We start from the raw sequence: 23,092 nt of genomic DNA on the forward strand, positions 1-23,092 counted from the left end.
AAGATCAAATTCATATATAACAATACTAACCTTAAATGTAAATGGGCTAAATGCCCCAATTAAAAGACACAGACTGGCAAATTGGATAAGGTGTCAAGACACAGCATCAGTATGCTGTGTGCAGGAGACCCATGTTATGTGCAAAGACACACTCAGGCTCAAAATAAAGGGATAAAGGAAAATTTACCAAGCAAATGTAAAGCAAAAAAAAAAAAAAAAACAGGGGTTGTAATCTTAGTCTCCACCAAAACAGAATTTAAACCAATAAAGATCAAAAAAGACAAAGAAAGGCATTACATAAAGGTAAAGTGAACAATTCAACAAGAAAAGCTAACTATTCTGAATATATATACACTCAATACAGGAGCACATAGATTCATAAAACAAGTTCTTAGAGACCTGCAAAGAGGCTTAGACTCCCACACAATAATAGAGGGAGACTTTAACACCCCACCGTCAGTATTAGACAAATCAACAAGACAGAAAATTAACAAGGATATTCATGACTTGAACTCAGCTCTGGATCAAGTGGATCTAGTCAACATCTATAGAACTCTACCCCAAATCAACAGAATATACATTCTTCTCAGTGCTACGTGGCACTTATTCTAAAATTGACCACATAATTGGAAATAAAACACTCCTGAGCAAATGCAAAAGAACTGAAATCATAACAGTCTTTCAGACAACAGTGCAATAGAATTAGAATTCAGAATTAAGAAACTTATTCAAAACCACAGAATTTCATGGAAATTGAATAACCTGCTCCTGAATGACTCCTGGGTAAATAATGAAATCAAGGCAGAAATCAAGAAGTTCTTTAAAACCAATGAGAACAAAGAAACAATATACCAGAATCACTGGGACACAGCTAAACAGTGTTAAGAGGGAAATTTATAGCACTAAATGCTTACATCATAAAGCTAGAAAGATCTCAAATTGACACCCTAACATCACAATTAAAAGAGCTAGAGAGGCAAGAGCAAACTAATCCAAAAGCTATCAGAAGACAAGAAATAACTAAAATCAGAGAAGAATTAAAGAAAATAGAGACATGAAAACCCCTATTAAAAAATCAATGAATCCCAGGAGCTGTTTTTTTTTTAAAAAAAAAAAAATTAACCAAATAGGTAAACTGCTAGCTAGACTAATAAGAAAAGAGAGAAGAGTCAAATAGATACAATACAAAATGATAAAGAGGATATCACCACTGACCCCACAGAAATACAAACTACCATCAGAGAATACTAAAAACATCTCTATGCAAATAAACTAGAAAATCTAGAGGAAACTGATAAATTCCTGGATGCATACACTCTACCAAGACTAAACCAGGAAGAGGTTGAATCCCTGAATAGACCAATAACAAGCTCTCAAATTGAGGAAGTAACTAATAACCTACCAAGCAAAAAAAGCCCAGGACCAGTCAGATTCACAGCTGATTTCTACCAGAAATACAAAGAGGAGCTGATAACATTCCTCCTGAAACTATTCCAAACAATTGAAAAGGAGGGACTCCTCCCTAACTTATTTTATGAAGCCAGCATCATCCTCATACCAAAATCAGGAAGAGACACACACAAAAAAGAGAAAACTTCAGGCCAATATCCCTGATGAACATCAGTGTGAAAATCCTCATTAAACTACTGGCAAACAGAATCCAGCAGCACATCAAAAAACTTATCCACCAGAATCAAGTTGGTTTCATCCCTGGGATGCATGTCTGGTTCAACATATGCAAATCAATAAATGTAATCCATAACATAAACAGAACCAAAGACAAAAAAAAACACATGATTATCTCAATAGATGCAGAAAAGGCTTTCGATAAAATTCAACATCCCTTCATGTTAAAAACTCTCAATAAACTAGGTAGTGATGGAACATATCTCAAGATAACAAGAGCTATTTATGACAAACCCACGGCCAATATCATATCGAATGGGCAAAAGCTGGAAGCATTCCCTTTAAAAACCAGCACAAGACAAGGATGTCCTCTCTAACCACTCCTATTCAACATAGTACTAGAAGTTCTGGCTAGGGAAATCAGGCAAGAGAAAGAAATAAAGGGTATTCAAAAAGGAAGAGAGGAAGTCAAGTCATCTCTGTTTGCAGATGATATGATTTTATACTTCGAAAACCCCATCATCTCAGCCCAAAACCTCTTTAAGCTGGTAAGTCCAAAACTTCTTGAACTAATAAGCAACTTCAGCAAAGTCTCAGGGTACGAAATCAATGTGCGAAAATCACAAGCTTTCCTTTACACCAATAGGCAAGCAGAGAGCCAATCACAGATGAACTCCCGCTCATAATTGCTACAAAGAGAATAAACTAGGAATACAGCTAACAAGGGATATGAAGGACCTCTTCAAGGAGAACTACAAACCACTGCTCAAGGAAATAAGAGAGGACACAAACAAATGGAAAAACATTCCATCCTCATGGATAGGAAGAATCAATATTGTGAAATTGGCCATACTGCCCAAAGTAATGTATAGATTCAATGTTATTTCCATCAAACTACCATTGACATTCTTCACAGAATTAGAAAGATAACTATTTTAAATTTCAAATGTAATCAAAGAAGACCCATAATGCCAAGACAATCCTAAGCAAAAAGAACAAAGCTGGAGGCATCACGTTACCTGACTTCAAACTACACTGCAAGGCTACAGTGGGCAAAACAGCATGGTACTGGTACCAAACAGACATATAGACCAATGGAACTAAACAGAGACCTCAGAAATAACACCATATACCTACAATCATCTGATCTTTGACAGACCTGACTAAAACAAGCAATGGGGAAATGATCTCCTATTCAGTAAACAGTGCCAGGAAAACTGGCTAACCATATGCAGAAAACTGAAACTGGACCCCTTCCTTACACCTTATACAAAAATCAACTCAAGATGGATTAAAGACTTCAATGCAAAAACCATAAAAACCCTAGAAGAAAACCTAGTACCATTCAGGACACAGGCATGGGCAAAGGCTTCATGACAAAAATGCCAAAAGAGATTACAACAAAAGCCAAAATTGGCAAATGGGATCTAATTAAACTAAAGAGCTTCTGCACAGAAAAAGACATTATCATCAGAGTGAACAGACAACCTACAGAATGGGAGAAAATTTTTGCTATCTACCCATCTGACAAATGTCTAATATCCAGAATCTATTAGGAATTTAAACATATTTACAAGAAAAAAAACAACCTCATCAAAAAGTGGACAAAGGATCTAAACAGATATTTCTCAAAAGAAGACATTTACGTGTCCAATAAACATATGAAGAAAAGTTCAACATGACTGACCATTAGAGAAATGAAAATCAAAACCACAATGAGATACCATCTTATGCCAGTCAGAATGATGATTAATAAAAAGTCAAGAAACAATAAATGCTGGTGAGGCTGCAGAAAAATAGGAACACTTTTACACTGTTGGTGGGAATATAAATTAGCTCATTTTTCATTTAATTCATTCATTTAAATACTAAGGTAAATTAGTATTTTCATGCTGTCTTCATTGTGGAAGACAGTATGGCAATTCCTCAAAGATCTATAACCAGAAATACCATTTGACTCAGCAATCCCATTACTGGTCATATACCCAAAGGAATGTCAATTATTCTACTATAAAGACACATGCACACGTATGTTTACTGCAGCACGATTTACAATAGTAAAGACATGGAACCAACCCAAATGCCCATCAATTATAGACTGGATAAAGAAAATGTGGTACATATACACCATGGAATACTATGCAGCCATAAAAAGGAAAGAGATCACGTCCTTTGCAGGAACATGGATGAAGCTGGAAGCCATCATCCTCAGCAAACTAACACAGGAACAGAAAAGCAAACACCACATGTTCTCATTCATAAGTGGGAGTTGAACATTGAGAACACATGGACACAGAGAGGGGAATAACACACACCAGGGCCTGTTGGGGGGTGGTGATGAAGGGAGGGAACTTAGAGGATGGGTCAATAGGTGCGCAAACCACCATGGCACACGTGTATCTATGTAACAAACCTGCACATCTGCACATGTATCCCATTTTTTAGAATAAAGAAAGAAAAAGAAAGGAAAGGAAAGGAAGGAATTTTTATTGTTTTTAAGCCAAAAAAAAAAAAAAGAAAAAGAAAAGCAACTGTGGCACCTACTCCGTATCTTTGAATCCTTTGAAGTGATCAGTTGTGCCCTGAATATAGGCTTGATTTCAAACATTTCTGTAGCTAATGAAAATGAAATTTGGTTGTAGAGGGTGATATAATAAAGGCATTAACCAAGACGCACACAGCTGCTTTCTTATCTGCAAAGCCAGCCTTTTCTCCCAAATGCACATAGTCATTAGTAAGAAGCTAAATTTAAAGCCATGATAAAATAGCTAGCCAGTTGCTAAACAAAGGCATCTTTGATAAATCTTCATTTGTTTGTATTCTACACTGAAAAATCATCAAACATCCCCAAATAGATGGTGAGGAAGAGCAGGTATTAAGCCAGAGCTGTGTTTCCTAAACCTATCCAGGCAGTGACATGCCTGTGACTTTGCAAGGACAAGAAAGTCACCAATATATGCCACATGTCTTACAGACTGTCCACATGCAAAAAGCAGTCCTCATGCTGATGGCAAGAGATGGAATTTGAAAAGAGGGATACTTCTTGTGTATTTCAAAGTCTCTCCAGTGATTTGATTAGAAAAACGTCAAAAATAAAGATGAAGATCTAGCAAACTAGTAGAACACAGAAAAGGAGGGATAATTCCCTGTATCCTAATGCTGGCTGGCTTCCCCTGCAATATCACTTTGTATAAAGACATCAGTGAGGAATACCCGACTGCGTACAATAGCTGGCTTTGGCCTTGACACCAGCCCTGATCCCCTGGGTCCTCCCTGTACACTGGTCCCCTGCCCTCCTTGTCTTGAGCCACCATCCTTTGGCTCAAACATTCCCATAGTTGCCTTGATGGAACACTACCCAGCAGTTTCCCACTCTGATTCTTAATAACTTCAGAATCCTTCAAAGGGCAGAAGAGAGAATGACCCACAGCCAGAGAGTATATGAACCTCTGAGTTAGCTAACGCAGCAACAGTTAATGCCTTCTAGAGAGGGAGTCCACACCAGGCCAAGGGGAGGTGTCATCCAGCCTCAATATCTATAACAAAGACTTATTTCTCTTACTTAGGAGGACTCAAGCTTAAAATCGTGAGTGAGACTTTCTTTAGGCATTGTCCAAAAGATGAAATTGTTGCCCTTTTCCAGCCGGAGAGATAAGCCACGTGTTCATTGACTTGCAGAGTTCAACCAAGTGGAATGATCTTGGAGTAAGGCAGTAACAGAAAAATCAGCCTTTGTGTCTGGCCAACTTTTTAATATTCTCATTGAGCTCTCAATCTGTTAAAAATCTCATGACATATTTGGTCTAATCTCTTAGGTACCTATCTCCTCTCAGAAGATACCCCAACAAGTAAAGGCAAATGTGCCTTTCAATGGAGTGTAAGAAGGAAAGGTTGACAAGAGAAAGAGCCGGGGAAAAGGGGGCTCAGCTCTTGCATGGCCATCTTGACTGGCTATCACTGGCGCTATTGCAGGGATGGCACAGCAATGCTCCACTTACCAAGTGCCCCCTGCACAAGGCACCTCTGGCTCCTGCACATGAGACTAAGGCCTCTCCCTTAGGGACCATTTTGCTACACCTTCCCCACAGTGTGTCTCAGAAACTCTCTGCCATTCTCCATATTCAAATCACAACTTGAGTCAATTTTATTTGCCCTTTTCATGACATGTTTAAATTTCTGTGTTGACATCTTGTCTTGACATGAGCTTTAAGGTAATATGCAGTAATATCTCTGTGATGAGAATTCCTGAGTTACGATTTTAAATTTTGTTGTTATAATAATTACTTATATGAACCTTTCCTGTTTTGAATGCTGCCCGATTCGGAGAAACTTCTAATATTCCAAGGGGATTTTCTCCTTGTGATTATTTATATCATTGCCTCTAAAGTTTTTTGATTATCCACACCTGTGAGTAAAAAATTTTGAGCATGTGCCCCCAAAATATATTTACTTATAAATTTTATATGTAAGTCACTGTCAACCCATATAGTATAAATTTTTAGAGCTCGATCTCTTTTTTATTTTAGACATAAATAAATAGAAATAGAAACTCTAATATTTTACTCCTGTGCTGCAGTAAATTGTCATACAGAAGGAACGCTCATACCCCATGTTGGAGGCTATTACATAAAAAGAGAGGAGATGTGTGGAGATTGTCATCATTCCTGCAATGATAGAAACAACTTCTTCTCCCACCTCGATGGACTGTTGTTCTGATAGACACACAGACAAGGCCCTCTGAGCTAATTTAAAAAGGGAATTCCTCAGCCTAATTTAATGGGAAGCACTGTGCCATAAATAATCTCAAATCATTATCCTGGTCATTAATGTCAGCCTCTCCCTCTTGTTGCACATGGTTTTTGGAATGACCAACTTGCAGCAAAATTGGCTCATTTGCTGTCCACCTCCCTTCCTTAGTTTATCCCTTTCTGGAAGTGATAATCACAGTGAAATGGTCAAGTTGAAGGAGGGAGAAAGGAGGATGTCCACAAACTGGGAAACTGTCCAAATTATCACAAGGTGCCACAGAGTCACTGTCACCATCAGACCACCTAGGGAGCCAACTGTTGCCATCACTTATCCATGTCACTTGCAGATCTGTCTGTTCATAAAGAGAGAAAGCAGATGAAAAGTTCTGTTTATATTATAAAAGGGAAAGAGCTTAGTTTCCACGTGCCTGTGATTTATCCTCTTTCTTTAAGTTGTAGATGTTGAAAGAAAATAGACATGGCCTGTGTGCTTTCAAGCAGCACTCTCCCTGCCAGTTCTCAATAAACATTAAATAAAAAATATTCTATAGAGATCCATCAAGCTGTTCTGATTTAAATGCAATGCATTAGACACAACACAAAGTGAATGGAGCAAGTCAAGAGGCAGAAGGAACGTCCTCACAGGCCTAGGTACTGCAATGTCTGCTACCAAAATATGACACTCCCTATTAAAACTGAAAGTCATCACCATGCCAATATCAGCCAAGTTTATCATTTGCTGTAGACAAACCAAACTACCTGAGGTTGGCAGTGGGGGGGGCTCAGGGGATTGAAATTGGTGCGTGGGGCTACAAAGATGGGCAAGACCCAGACCTGCCCTCAAGGTGCTCACTGTCTATAAAAGCAGCTAAACTTAAGAAGAAGGAACATGTTAAAGGGTTCGTGGGCAGGCCATACTCCCACAGCTGGGTGTTTCCCTGTAGCCTCTGAAGTAGCCTCTGAGTAGTGGGGAGGGCAGCATCCATATGAACCTTATGCAAGTTATATAAACTGAACACTTTAAATGTCACCTGAGGGGCAGGGGGACTCCCTGTACTAATTATTAGGATGTGGAAGAGATAATACAAAGGCTTATATTATAATGCCCTTCTTGTCTGAGTGGGGAGAGAAGCAGCATCCCAAGACACTCAGAAAATTGGATTGTACAATCCCCTGTGGTAATCCCATTCTAGACTAATCAGCCTCCCTTGGTGGAAAGGCTGCAGGCAAATACCAACTATTGCACAGCTCTAAGGGATCATGTGAAAGTTGCCATTTAAATCTTCCTTTCAGCAAGAACTCCACAGGGTCTTTGGGATCAAAGGAAACAGAGAAAGTTGGCAGGTACAGGAAATACTGAGTCTCCTTGCCTGCAGAAGCTCTTGAAAACCTGTATTCCATTTCTTATGCACGCACGGGCCTGCTTGGATCAGGCCAAGTAAATAATATTTAACCTTTCAACAAATATTTATTAAATGCTGTTTGTCACTGTTCTGTGCCCTGAGAATACAGAAGTAAACAAAGCAGATGCAAACCTCTGTCTGCATAGAGCTTTTACTAGCATACATAAGTTATATAAATGGCAGGGGCCATAAGTGCCATGGAGAATCAGAAAGCAGGGCAGCTGGATGGGGAGGCTCCATTGCCATACCCTGCAGAGACCTTTATGGGAATTAGAGTCTAAGGCTGAGGAGGATCTGAGAATCCCAGAATTCTTGTGGTAACTCATGCAAAATGGGATCGAGAACCAGATGAGGTCAGGCCTTGTGGTCTGGTGGTCATGGAGAGGCTGTGTATGTTGAGGAAGAAGGGACAGGAGCACACAGAGTTTCAGGCCCCTGTCCACTTTTCCTGTAAATAGTGTGGATGTTCTGGGATGGGGTGGTCTTACCTAGATCACCTGGAAGTCTTAGCTCCTTCTTTCTTCATTCCTGTAAAAAGATGTGGAAGCAGGGAGGAACATTAGTGTTATCGAAACAATAAAGGTTGTGTAAATTACTCATAATTTTCATTATCTTCTATCTTAAGATAATTATTTTTCATGATTTCAGCAAGCAATAAGTTTTTACCCTGAAGCATAGGCTTTCTTAGTCTAAATAAATTTGTGGTTTTTCTCAGTCCCTCCCCTCCCCAGGCTTGCTGTGGACAGTAACCAAGCTGTCCTGGGCTAAATGCACCATCTAGTGGTCAAAAATGTTTTTAACTCTGGAGTAGATTTGCTAACTCCCACCACCTTGAGTGAGGCAGTACCATACTTGGAGTTCATCAAAGAAGACAACAGAACACAAAGTGCCCAGAATGATATTTTCACACAAGCTGTAAGTATGGCAGAATTGCCAGCAGTGAGTATCCCTGTTGCACTGTCAAACCAAGTGTTGCCAGTAGAACTGCAGTCTATTGGATGTGCATTTTGTGACCAGCAGCTTCTTCCAGTAACCAAACGGTTCAACAAGCAAGTACAGTTTCCTGTTATTCAACTTCAAGAACTCATGGATATTGTTCGTCAATCCCTGAAAATGAAAATTTCCTCTCTGTCTCTCTAAAACGGTAAACATATCTTGCAAATTAAAATGACTTCTACAGGTTCTATACTCTAGAGAGTCAAATGGTCTTGCTCATTTCTTGTAATTAGGTTTCTTGTCAATACCATCATTCCATGGAATCACTTTTTTAAATTCCGGTGATAATTAATAATAAATAATGTATCAGCATTTATTAAGCAAAAAAAAAAAAAATTAGAATCCCAAGTTAATTTTTTCCATAACTTATCCTTTACACAGCAAAGGAAAAAAATACAACACCAATAGCAAAAGCAGCAAGGAGGAAGGTATATGATTCAAATAAACTGTTAGTTCCATTTAGAGTGGCATTCAGAAGAAAAGCTGCTAATTATGACACTTCCAGACAGTTGTACCCTTGGAGTCAAGCCATTCTGGTTTTCAGGAACTAGACAGAAAGACTGCAAGATGCTGAGGACTCATACGATGAGTGACACCCCATCAAATCTCATGTGCAGCTGGTGCTATACTGACCTCACCCCTAGACCAGCAATGCAGTCAACAAAATGGGTAGCTGGAAAACAGCAAAAACTTAATCTTGCCAGTTAGTTCTTTATTATTCACTTTGGTTTAAAAAAGCCCTCCTTTCCATTGTAAAAGTTTTCTGCAGGTCTATTTTTGGTTTTTCTGAGTGCATCCCCTTCCTGTACCGCCCACCTAAGATGATATGTGGCCGTATGTGGGAGATTATGGTGATGGGTGGCAAGGCCTCCAATCTGCATGTGGGTCTTGGTGCCTCTCTTCACATTCTCATGGGCCCCCTGAAGGTGGCTCTTGTTCACCTAGTCAGTTCTCTTCTTGCCAATGCCCACAGTCGAAGTCAGCAGCGAGTCAGACTCGTCGTTGACCTCTTCTTATTTGCAGAGAGCCTAGTGGCCCTGCTGGCTGACTTGGCCCCACATCAGCTCTCACTGGCACTGCATGGCCTCTGGGGCCCTCTGGGATCTGGGGTCTAGAAGGTCATCTGATCCCTAGTGCAGCTGGTCTGCCAAACAGCCCTCACTACAGGGTCGCTGGCCCACCGCGTAATCGGCTGCTTTTCATGTCACTCAGTGGGGTAGGAAGAAATATCTGGATTCTTCTCATTCCACCTGAGAGCTGGAGAAGACCTCTAGAAGCTGAGCTCAAGTTCTCCCTCTGCCAAACCATAGCTTCCTATTTGCTTTGCTCTAACATGACTGTTCCATATGACACAAGGAATATCTTCCAAGGCAGTTTCCTCCCAGAGTCCCAAAAGGAAAATAGGAAAATGAAAATGTCCTCTGCTTCTGGCTTTCCCACATCTACCAGGCAGAATCATGATGCAAGATTCTCCTCAGCCCATGTCTCCTCTCCTTCCCAAATTTCATCAGGGCCCAAGGCAGAGATTTTCATTTCTTTTCCTCTCTGGAATGCACTTTCTGCAACTTGTCTTTCTTCTTCTCAGGGCAACAAAACTTTATGCTTAGGTTAATTGCAGAAAACAGTGTCCCGCTATGCTACCGAAGAATTTCTAAGACCTAGTTCAACTAAGCCGGCCTTTAATACACTAAAAAGTCAAAGAAGTTTTGAAAAGCCCTTTCTAATTTACAAGGCCTGGTATCACAAAACTATTAATTTAAAAAAAAAAAACAAACAATTTGTTTAAATAATTCCTACTCTGGGCATCAAAAAGCTACATAGTTTTCCTTTTGTATTCTGGTTATAGAAGCCCTAATCCTCTTTGAGGCAAATGGATGCTTCTGGCAGCATGGGAAGGGAGACACCTGAAAAAAATGCATGAGGAAAACGCTCCAATAAATTGCAAAGAATAAATCCCCAGCACAGTGCTCTTAACACTCTTTTCTTGAGTATCCAGTATGTGCCAGGCTCTAAGCAGAAGCTACCTGGCCAGTGTGGCCCACTCGGATGTGAGTAGTGTGGGCACAGACATGTAGCTGGTGCAGAAGGGTTCAGTTGGTAATCAGCTCTGCCCATGATTTCAGAGAATTGGCTCAGTAGTATGAATGAAGTTGGACAGAGAGTCAAGGGAAGGAAGGAAGTCCAGGCAAAGGGAGTGTCATGTGCAAAGGCACAGAGACGTGAAATATCTGCCCCATTCAGAGGACTTCAAATAGGCTAACATGGACTCAATTTCATATTAGGCTATTTGAAGTCCTCTCAATGAGGCAAATATTTCATATTGACTCAAGGCAGCCTGACTTCTGCATTCACATTCTGGCTCTGCTTTTTGCTGGCTGTATGATGCCTGCAGAGCTCAGGCTTTTGCAGCAATCCAGGTCAGAATAATGGTGACCAAGGATTGTGGCAGGCAGAATAAAGCCTCGCCTACCAAAGATGTCCACTCCCTAATTCCCAGTTCTTATGACTGCATTAGGCTACATGGCAAAATGGGATTAAGGTTGCAGATGGAAACTTTTAACTCACCTTAAAATACGGAGACTGTTCTGGAATATCTGGGTGGCCCAAAGTAATCACAAAGGTCCTTAAGAATGGAAAGGGAGGCAGAAAAAAAGGATCAGAGAAAGAAATGGAAAATCCTGGAACGTAGTTCCAGGAGGATATGAAAGGAGATGAAATGAACTCAAAAGACTCCGTTTCCTTCTCTGAATCTAAAGTCACTTATCTATTGATATACTATGTTTTGATTCCTTCAAAGCATAGCCTCATCCATTTATTCCATACTTTTCTGCCTTTTTTATTTGAATTCCCTCATTCAGTCTTTCTATTTGTATCAACAGCCTCACCAGCAATTCTCTGTATTTTTTCTTTCTATTTTCTCAACCCATGATTACCCGATTCAGACCTTTAGTGAACCAAAAAAGTATCACATGATCCTCATCTTCTTCTACCTCCTTCTGGTACATTTTCCGGTTTTCTCTTCCTATGTTCTCTCAAGAAATAATTCCAATACACTCTTTGATGAGATTTTTGCCTTATAAGACACAGACATCCCCCCAGGGAGCTTCCTCTACTGGGGAGCCCAGAAAATCAATACCAACAATAAAGTGTGACATAGTAGAAACACCTAACCTAGTATAAGGAGAGGAGGGCTTCAGGGAAAGCCACACAATTCTGCATGAATGTCTTTAGAAAGTAATTTCCCAACATACTTCTCTTAGGTTTTCCATCTTTAGATTCCTTAGTAGAGAAATGTCTGCCTAAAAAGCTAAGAACGAGGCTCAGGCAGACTTGACAGAAAAAGCGCTTGCACTCGTACAACGTCAGACTCACAGCCACCTAAGGTGACCCAGGCCCTACCATTTACTTGTCCCATCCAAGGAGAAAACATAAAGGGAGGAGATATCCTGGCTTTCTGATGTTTAGATTTGCTTTACAGAGGAAATAAAAGAGTTTGTTTAATGGAAATAAACATTCAACTTAAAGTCACAAATATATTCTAGGGGAAAAAAGTTACCATCTGTTCCTTCTACTTTGATGTAAGTTTGTTTTCTACATACAGAATGACTGCACTATTCAAAAAGTATATGTTGAGCTGAGTGCTGTGACAAAGACATCAGTGACATTGTCCCTGACCTCTAGGGCTTATAATCTGCTTGAAAATAAAACAAAACATACAACCTTGAAGCACCGTAATAATAATGATAGTTACAATACTTTTTTAGCTCTTTTATGTATGTTTTCATCTACAGTTAAATTACAAAAGCAGTGCAGAACAAGTCTGCAGAATTTCAGAGAAAGGAGCTGGAAGGAGGTCACAGTTCTGGAAGGCTGGAGGGAGAATGTGACCTGGAAGATGGCCTAGAGAAACACCAGAAAATTTGAAACACACAAAACCAGAGAAGTAGAATATTTATGAGAAGGTTGAGGGGACAGTAACTAGACCAGTTTGGCCAAAGCAAATGTTAGAAGGGGAGGGTATTGCCAGATCATGGAGGACTCCCACACTTTTCAAAAGGTTACTTGATGGGAGCATCAGAAACCACACACAACCATGGTTTCCTTACATGTTCATTTTCTCTGAAGCTTTGGAAAGTTCAGTCTGTAAACTTGTTTTACACATTATTTTCATTGACATGCAAATGTTGGTATCTTTCTAAGTGAAAAATACAAATTTGCATGAATGTTTAAGATAAAAACATTTCAAAGAATGTTGTCCCTTGCAGCAGGACCGCAAACCCTGAGTGTTCGTTCACCTTCCCAGACTCTTTCTGCTCCCTCACCACCAACCCCAAACAGTGTATAAACTCAGTCAAGTGCCACTCTCCTCATTTCCCTTTTGAGTCCTCTCCCACCGACTGACTCTGCCCCCAGCTTAGGTTCTCATCACTCGGGTTATTGCAGTTGAATCCTACCTGGACCTGCTGCCTCCCCATCATCCCTTCTCCCTCTCCTTTCTCTACACTACAACCAGTGTTGTCTTTCTGGAAAGAAAATGGAATCATACCACCAACAGCTGAAACCCTTCTAGTCTCATCTTCACCTTTCACCACCTGTGCTCCAGCTATACCAACTCACCCCACCAACAACCACCCTGAGAAGTTCCCTGGCTGGGCTTTGTTGCGCCACATCCGTCCTGCACACATTGTCCTTGTCCACCTGACAAACACCTCATATGTTGATAAAACCTTTCCTGCAAACATTGCAACAATTTGCCTTCTTACACAACATGAGAAACCAGAACCTCAGTAAGTTCTCTTGAAGAGATTTTCTTCTCTTCTATCCCTAAGATAACTTATTATCCTCCATGTTTTTTAGCCTATTTTCCAGCTTTCTTGAGAATCATCAGAAATCTGCCAGTATTTTATTATCTGAGAAATACTTCTGAGACAACAGAGACAGGATACAGTCCTTTAGATCTTGTATCTTCCACATAGCCAATCCCAAAGCACAAATCATTTAAAATGGCTCAATAAACATATATAACTGGTTTATTATGATGTGTTGGGAATTTTTTAGGTGCCGAGGATAAAGAGATGAGTGAGACACAACCCTGCACTAGAGAAATAAATAATTTTCTTTTCTTTTCTTTTTTTTTTTTTTTTTTTTGAGACAGACTCTCACTCTGTCACCCAGGCTGGAGTGCAGTGGTGTGATCTCAGCTCACTGCAACCTCTGCCTCCCAGGTTCAAGCAATTCTCCTGCCCCAGCCTCTCATCTAGCTGGGATTACTGGCATGCACCACCACATCTGTATTTTTAGTAGAGATGGGGTTTCACCTGATGGCCAGGCTGGTCTCAAGCTCCTGACCTCAGCGATCCACCCACCCCAGCCTCCCAAAGTGCTAAGATTACAGGCGTGAGGTGAGAAATTAACAATTTTCTAAGTGTCTCTATTTCCAGCCCATGCCCACAGCCAATTCTTAGCTATCACGGAATATGAGTCTCACTCGGTCACTGGTTGCACCAGGAAATAGGCTTAGGAGAGCCCCAAAGAGAAAGCTGCTCAGTGAGTCTAACCACACGGAAAGAATCCTACATCACCACCACAGACGTGGTGGTTTTGCTTTGAAATAGCAGAGTATTGGGCCTTGGCTTTCCCTTTATTCTTCTGCGGTGATCTGCTTCTCAGGGTCTCTTTCAATACAGAACAGGTACAGCCAGGTACTCCCAGTGCAAAAACAACTGTATTTCCTCTGAATAGAGACCTTTGAATAGAAGAAACATAACTTGATGATTTTAATTAAAGCCTCAGGATTCTCTCTAGCTTGGACTAGACAACATGGTTACCAGTCTTCTCCGGTTATCCCTGCCTCAACTCCAATTTTTCTGCTTGATCTATTCTTCCTTGTCCATAACCACCCACGTCCACCTCTATAATTATTCCATTCCCAAAGAACAGCTCCAGAGCAACCTTTTTCAGGTACAAGGTGGTAAGTTTCCTTCTGCTTGGCTGTCGTGGAAACTGCTTTCTCCATGGTTACTGGGACCGTGATTTGGCCTGTGTCTCAGATTCTGCCCCCAGAGTCTTCCTGAACTGAGCTGTTATTTTTCTGGCATTGTGCCAAAGGGTTTTGTCCAGGAATATCTTTATCTGATCTTACTCATCTCTTTGTCTTCCTCACCATTTTTAAGCTTCTAAAACCCCCAGCCAGCTGAACTCAGCCCCAGAACTCAGCCAGCCAGCTGAAGTGTATAGAGTCCCTGATAGGACTCAAACAGGTTAATAACTATGGGCAAAACAGAACTAGAATCAGGTCGATTGTATCAGTCACCACCTTAGCTAAACACCAGAGAAAGAGAGAAAAGGAGATACTGTAACCCGAATCCAGGAGCCCAAATGAGTGCCTGAGAAGTGTACGAGACACTGGGCTTTGGGTCAGAGAGCTGGCACATTAGTGTCCCTGGAAAAATCAGCTCTACCAGCCAAAAGACAAAGGTATTTCATCAGTTTCATGAGAGATTTTTCTCTGACAGCTGCCCAGGATTCTCTCTCATCCTTGAAACCAGAGAGTAGTTCTGGTCAGCTCCACCACAGATGTATGGTCAGTATCGTCACAGGAAAATTTAAGAGCTTTTAGGTCTTTGTCAATATCATCTGGCAAAAGGCCTATGGACTCCTCGCTAACACAAATGTGGATCCGTTAAAGACTGAATGGGATGGTCATGAGCCCTCTTCAACCCCTTATGAACCTCATTCTCGTCCTATTTTGCTAATAGTGCCTAAGTTGATGAATTGGTCAGGTAAATCCAACCAGACAAATTCTCAAAGGATAAAAATATGTTTAATTATCTTTCTGTGTTTTCCCCAACAATTAGGGTTATTCTAGGCACACAGTGGCCTGAGACTCATAGCAGGTCACCTGATGCTATCCTGTTGATGGTACCCACAGCTGCCACTCCCTGACCTTACGAGTGCTCATTCTGACCCCCCACCTTCTCAAAAACTCCCTCTGCAGGCTCAATATTTGCTTAAACATGAGCAAATCTACACACTTCAGCTGACTCGGGATTGCAGATTGATAGGGATTTATTCTGGACTCATCACAAATGCTTGTATTATAAATATGATTTAGCACTTAATCATGAATTATCCTGTATTGTTCTCAAATTGTGTGCACTTCTTGAACAGAATTGCATGATGGTAAAGAGCTCTGACTCTGAACTGATTCAAATTCTCTGGTTCAAATTCTAACTTCCCAACTTACAGTAGAATAAACTAAAATACCTATAATATTTTATAGTGCTACTGTGGGATGACATAAACTAGCACACACAGAATGCTATGTCTGGCACAGAGTAAGGATCTCTAAGTGCCAGTCATAATAATCCCCAAGTGGGGTAAGAAACATCTTCTACTCCTCATTTTCCCCTTATAAACTAAGCATACAATAAATACTAGGCACAAGATAGGTGTTTAATACATGCTGACTGACTGATTGAATAACGTCCCCAACAGGCTGCATTCTTCCAAGGCTGACAAAAACATTTCTGCCCAAGAATTCTCCGAAAATCATTACAGCTGCTATTTAGGCTCACACTTTGACTCGTCATCCCATTGCCCTCCTCTCCATCACATATTCCTTTAAAGTAAGAAAGAATTCCCTGTGCTGTTCCAGTTGCTAAAGGTCTCATGGCTGCAGCAGTGAGTCAGCAGCTCATCCTGCAGCTGGCAGCTCAGACCCAGCCATGGCCCACTGTGCTCAGTATGTCCTGCAGCAGCCACAGGTATGCCCAAGGACACTGCAGCATCCCACCTGGGGCACTGTAGTTCTCTCGGATCCATGCTTCACTGCGGCTTGAAGCCTGATGCTGATGAGTGTGCAGAAAAGCTGCTTCACTTCAGCTGCCTTTAAGCCCCTGGGCACGTCTGGTCCCCAAAGCCTACAGTTAAGGAATCAGAGCACGTTCCTGCCAAACAGAATCCTCAACAGGGTGGCCTGGCGACCATCTGCATAGCAGGCAAAGCACACGCAAAGCTGCATCCCCTGCTGTCATCCCCTGTTGTCTGAAAAGCAACCTTTTTATTACTGACTGTGTCTAGCCAAACCTCGAGCAAGTGAGTAGGAAGATTGGGGAGGGCATCCCTTGAGAAGGGCACTTCTGTGAGCCCCTTAAAGCCTAAACGTGCTTCTTCAGGAAAAGAAGACTCTTATCTTTTTCTGATAGAAAACAGACTCTATCTAATTTCTCTTCATGAGACAGTGAGCTCCTTGAGAGCAAAGACTGTGTGGGGTTCCAGAGGTATTCCCAGTGCCTCGCCTGCACGCAGAAGGTGCTCAGTACATGTTTGATGGCTGATGATGGCTGCTGAATGGCCAAGCCCCTCAAGCAGGAGTGCAACATTGCAGTTTCCTCCTACATCCCTGGAACACCACCACCTGTTCCCCACCATAATTCCTCCCCCCTCACCTCTACCACATGCTTTCAGTGCCACTGGAGCAAAGGAAGAGCTACCTCTCTCTCCACGTTGGGACCTGGTTTGTTGAAGTTGCCCCCTCACCTCAGAAGCCAGAAGAGAGGCTTTGATGGAGGGCACACAGCTGTTCTAGCAACTGAATGGGGATCACAGGTACGTATATACATTGATGGTGATACTTCTGAGGGATCTATTTCAGTTCCCGGAAGAGGAAAATGGCATGACTTTTTGACTGGGTGTGGTCGCTATGAGCTTCAATGATTGAAATGGAAATTAAAGTGAAAGGGTTTCCTCAGTCCCCAATCATGTATGTTTCTGTCTTGCCTTATACAAATTTTCCCCCAAAAGCTATTCTGTTTGATCGGCTGCCTCTCTTTTCTCTCTCTCTCCTCATTCTCTCTCTCTCTCTCTCTCTCTCTCTTTCACACACACACACACACACACACACACACACTATGTAATGTGCTAGAAGAGACATTAACCAATAACTACTGAATCAACAGTAGTAATTTTCTCACTTTGATGTTCAGTAGTAATCAATAACTACTGAACATCAAAGTGAGACTGAGGACCAGAGGTAAGTGCCCTGCCCAAGTCTCACAGCCAGTGAGTGCCCTTACTAGACTCATGAATTCCAATCCAGTGATCTCTTCATTATGGAAATGTTTCATTTTGGTTTCTTGTTGTTGTTTTGTTTTCTTTTTGCTTTTCTTTAATAGATATTCAAAGGAGATCTAATGTCAAGTTTTTTCTCACTGAGAAGTTGTGACACCTCCCAGGTAAAAGCCAGATCCTCCAGGTAAAACATTCTCCCAGATTCTGCCTTTTTTTTTTTTTTTTTGCATTCCCCAAGATACTGTATCACCTAAAATGGCAGGGAGGACCCTGGACCTCTCGCCTTCCCATGTAATAAGTGATAAGTATACTTATCACACACTGAGATGGAATGACTCTTCCCCGTCACAATCTAAAGCCCAGACAGGTACAGTCATCATGTGTGAAAATGAAGATTTTCCTTTGCAAATGCAGCCACTTAACGGCAAAATTGTGGAAAGGAGGCTGTGTGTGTTCACCTTGGTGAGTGCTGCAGCCCAAGCCCAGGTGGCGCCTCCAGGGGGCATTCAAGTGAGGGAACAGTTATACCTGGCAGGCAGTCCTGACCAGACCTTTTTGCCCTGGTCTCCTTGGATGCCTTCAGACTGCAGAGATCTTACTCAGTTTGCATCCCCCGCACAGTCTGCAAGCCAAGCTGCAGACATCAATGTGTTTCAGGAGAAAGAGCGCCACCTGCTGTCTCTGGACTGCAGGACCACGTTTCTTTGAAAATCGCAGCGATGCTCTCTCCAAGCTGCCCAGTGCCTGGAATTCCGCTCTCCACAGCGAAGGGAGAAAACTGCAACTAAGAAATTCGTACTGATGCTCCATGTCACACTGTGAACCAGCGACTCTCCCAGGAAAACCCTGCACGAGCCCTGTAGCACACATCTTTCTCCTTTCTTGCGGTTTCATTTCTCCCCTCCAGCTGAGAACAGACGGAAGCCTTGGAGGCTTGTCGTTCCGCTGAGGATCTGAATGCAAAGAGACATGCCCAAGGTCACACAGCGGCCCCGCTCTATCCCAACACAGACTTCTCCCACACCACGTAAAGGCTGGATCGAATTTAGGCATTTCAGATTTCTTGCTCTTTGCCTGCAGCAGAAATGTTGCAACAGAATTCTCTTCACTGCGGCTTTGCTGATCTCACCAGTGCTGACCCCAGCTCCACATGATGCTTTGTAGTATAGCTGTTTATGTTCAAATGTTATCTCCACTATTAGAGCCCAAGGAAGCCAACACCTGATTAATCTTTGCAGTCTTTTGCAGGACTTCCTCACTGTTAAGTGTCTGGGTACTTAGCTTCCCAACCCTATTTCTTCTCAGGAGGCTAAGAAATCAAATCCATTCTCCTGGTGTTTTTTTTTTTTTGTTTGTTTGTTTGTTTGTTTGTTTGTTTTGAGTCGGAGTTTCGCTCCTCTTGTTACCCAGGCTGGAGTGCAATGGCGCGATCTCGGCTCCTGGGTTCAGGCAATTCTCCTGCCTCAGCCTCCTGAGTAGCTGGGATTACAGGCACGCGCCACCATGCCCAGCTAATTTTTTGTATTTTTAGTAAAGACCGGGTTTCACCATGTTGACCAGGATGGTCTCGATCTTGACCTCGTGATCCACCCGCCTCGGCCTCCCAAAGTGCTGGGATTACAGGCGTGAGCCACCGCGCCCGGCCTCTCCTGGTCTTTTTAAAGCTGTCATCTTTTACTGCTCTGTTAGCAGGTCCTGCTTCCCCAAGACTGAGTGAAAAGGACACAAGCTCTCTGGCTTCTCACTTAGTATCTTCTTTCCTGTCTACCACCCCAAAAAAATTACATCAGCCCTTAATATTTTAAAACTTTCATTTCTAATCCCTATCAGCAAACAGATGAGATAACAAATACAACAGTTTTTGCAATTGACCAATTTCCTGAGATTTTTTTCTGAATAATTATCTCCTGAAACAAAAGAGAATACTCAATTGTGAACTCCACTTATCTTTGCTCTCATCCCACCCCCAAAAAAAGAACTTTGAGAGTGAAGCTGCAACTTCACAGCCTGAGGACAGGAAAACCAGGGCGCCATGATTTCCACCAAAGGAGGCTCCGCAGGCATAGGGCATCACATAGCCACCCTGCCTCATCCTTCTCGTCTGTAAAATGGCCAGAATAACAGTGTTTACTCATAGGAAAATCCTCATCTGAGGATTAAATGAGGTCATTTAGACCCTATCGTGGTATATGGCAAAAACTAAGTTCACGGTCAATAGTTATTTAATTAATTAGGTGATTTATTTTATGAAACAAACTTGATGACAAGGGAAGAGAACATAAAGGACAAAAATCCTTCAGGCGGTGGCAAGGGCTCAGTTAAAGTATAAGGAGTAATAATTTGGGGGATGCACCAGTGAGTACCAGAAGGAAAGATGCTTTGAAGAGACTGGGAGGCGAGAGAGAGAAGAGTCCAGAGATCTCGTCATTTCACTTCAGACAAAGGTGGTCAAACAGCAAAACTCAGCCTTCAGTTCTGCTTCCACAACCCAACCAAGGAGCTTCAGCCACAGGCATCTGGGCCTCTCCTCTCACTAGACAACGGGGCCAGTGCTGCTGCTGTCCTGACTGACTTCAGCTCCATTAATCCACCCCCTTGCCTTCCATTCTCCTTGGAGGCCGCGTGTGCTGAAGGCCTCTTGAACTCCTTTGCTATCCCAACCTGCAGTATCACCTGAGGTTGGAAATCCAGCATGTAGCAGAGGCTTTCTGTGGCAGGTCCTAGGTTGGTTGCCTGAGGACAGCACCGCCCTCCCCAACCCCTAGCTCTGAGATGCCCTGTGGGAAGTTCTCACCTGCCATGGTGACTGTCCTACCAACAGCATCTCCCTTCAGGGTTCATCTTATTTTCTTCTGATGAACAAGCAAAGGCAACCAGACTCTCCGTAGGTGTAAGCTGGCACGCACATTTGGCAGGGAGGGTGGATTTCTTAGGGACATTCTATTACTCACTCTCATGCCCAGCCCACCCTGTGCTGAGGCAGCAAAACCTTCTCCCCCACCAGGTACTGGGGATGTCCATTTTCCAGGCAGCTGGTGGTGAGCAGGGAGGTGAAAAGGGGAGTCTTTCAGAGAAGCAGCAGGTGAGCCACCTGGAGACACTTAGGGGAGGTAGGTCTATTTTTCTCCACCCAACATCACTGAAGAACCCATTCCCACCCTAAATGGACTAAGAAAGCCATGGGGTGACATGCTGCTGCCAACTAGACTGGCATCTTGGACAAGCCCGAGATTGAAGCTCAGGGAACGAAGCAATGTGTTTTTAAGCAGGACTCTCAGCTCCTGCAGCCTAAGCCTACACTCTTGATCTCAATTTTGCCAGAGTTGTGACAACCATGAAATGCCCTCATGTGCAACTCACAAGTAGCCTATCAACTGCCCGTCAGCCTTGAAATAGAGATAAAGCTCCTTGTTATGAAGGTTACGGCTACTTTGGAAATACATTTTATAAGTAACCACAAATTTTTATGTCTGTATTTTGATTGTTTTCATACAACTATAACCCTCTTAGGGTAATTTTTACAAATCCCAGGAGTTCCTTCTGTGGTCATCTGTGCCTGGCCCATGTTGAACGCTGAGTGTAGCTCAGCAGCTGTGTCCCCAGTGATTCAGGCTGCAGCCTTGTCTCCTTCCTCATGCATCAGGAGTGTGATACCTGGTCAGCTTATTCAGGAGCATAAATGTTGGCTGCAACTGTGAAGGTCACTGCTACAGAACCACGCCATAGTTGTCAAGTGTTTGGCAGTTATCTTAATTACTTAGAGCATTTGTTAAAATTAGAGATGCGCATCCTGTACTACTGAATTTGAATCTATGATGATGAGTAGTTTCAAGAGGTTCCCAGGGGTTTCTGAGGCACGCAGAGTTTGACAGCTGCACTCTAGCACCTGGCTACTCACAATGTGGTCCGTGGACCAGTTGTCATCCATACCTACAAGCATGTTAGAAACGCGAACTCTCTGGCCCCACCCCAGACCTCCTGAATCAGAATCTATATTTTAATAAGATCCCAGGCAATTCATTTGCATGTTGAAGTTTGAGAAGCACTGCCCTAGGACAAAGGCTATAACATCCTGGGAATCTGAGGTAAGTAAATAGAATTTCCTCCTCATTTTCAGGATGAATGACTGCTGCCTGTGTAGTGACTGCTTGCCCTGCCTGCTGGATGACAGAACCCAGGGACATGCAGGTGCAGCAGCTGGTCCATCAGAACCTTCTAATAAACCTTCAAATTCTCCTGTCCTATCCACTCTTGCACCTTGCCCCTAATCGGTGACATTGGAGCTCCAGAGATGGTAAAGGGGATACACCCAGGCAACGTGGCAGACTGAAGTCTATCCATATCTCAGCTCTAGGGCAGCCATGAAAAAAATCACACTACCCTTCCAACGTTTAGTTTCTGTACATGTACAGGACATCTGAAAGGTTCGCAAAGGTCATTCCAGCTCTTCATGTAACACATCCTTCCCGTCCATTTCACACATATGAAAAGTCACAGCTGGAAGGGACTTTCCATCACCTGATCCTAAATCCTTCCTTGCTGTCCCCAACTCATACATGGGGAACCTGGGCCAGCCAGACAGCCCATGAAAGGGCAGAGCCCTGACTAGAACCTAGAGCTTCCCAGGCCGAGTTCAGCATGCTTTGCACCATCTAGTGCCTGGGACATCATTCTTGGGTTGGGTAGTCCAGGAAACATATTGTGAGACAGAATATGCAGGAAGTGTACTGCGGAGTGCTCTCAGAAATAACATCTTTAAGAGCGTAAGGGGAGTAAGATTGGGCAGAAGGAGAAGATGAATCCCACAGGAAGCCCAGGAGCTGGGATGTCCTACAAAGCTGTCCCTAATTAAGACAAAGGAACCGGGCCTTTGTATTCCACACCAACCAATCTGGGTAATTCTTAGAGAGGGACTCCGAAGGGAGCCAATGGCCATCAGTACTCCCAGCAGTCAGGGGACAAGTAGCTCGGTTCTGTGTGGGAAATCTGAGCAGCACACTGCAGCACCTGGGACAGCACACCCTTGGCACCACCAGCTCACTTACTTCATAGTGTAAGTGTGCCCTTTCTGGGAGCAACTTCACTGTTATTCTGGCTGCTCTCTTCGCCTGGGGAAATTCTCAGTGGGAGATTAGTGGGAAAAACCACATTACTGCTCTGGTCTTGAGGCTGCCACTGAGTCTTATTCTGTCCCTCCTCTTCTATCCATTCCAGATTCCTCTCACCCTTGGTCCACGCCTCTGCTGG

At 42.7% G+C, this 23,092-nt stretch overlaps 1 protein-coding gene across 1 annotated transcript in view; it reads right to left on the reverse strand.

The window, feature by feature from the left end:
- Positions 1-23,092, reverse strand: part of XCL1 (X-C motif chemokine ligand 1) — a 169,024-nt gene that overhangs the window by 90,013 nt on the left and 55,919 nt on the right. Inside the window, exon 3 of the mRNA XM_032291459.1 lies at positions 8,266-8,305. The gene's annotated coding sequence lies outside the window, so the exon portion shown is untranslated. The remainder of the gene's footprint in view (positions 1-8,265; positions 8,306-23,092) is intronic.

The sequence above is a fragment of the Sapajus apella genome, unplaced genomic scaffold (assembly GCF_009761245.1).
Source record: "Sapajus apella isolate SASKATOON/1434 unplaced genomic scaffold, GSC_monkey_1.0 scaffold25, whole genome shotgun sequence".
Lineage (NCBI taxonomy): Eukaryota > Metazoa > Chordata > Mammalia > Primates > Cebidae > Sapajus > Sapajus apella.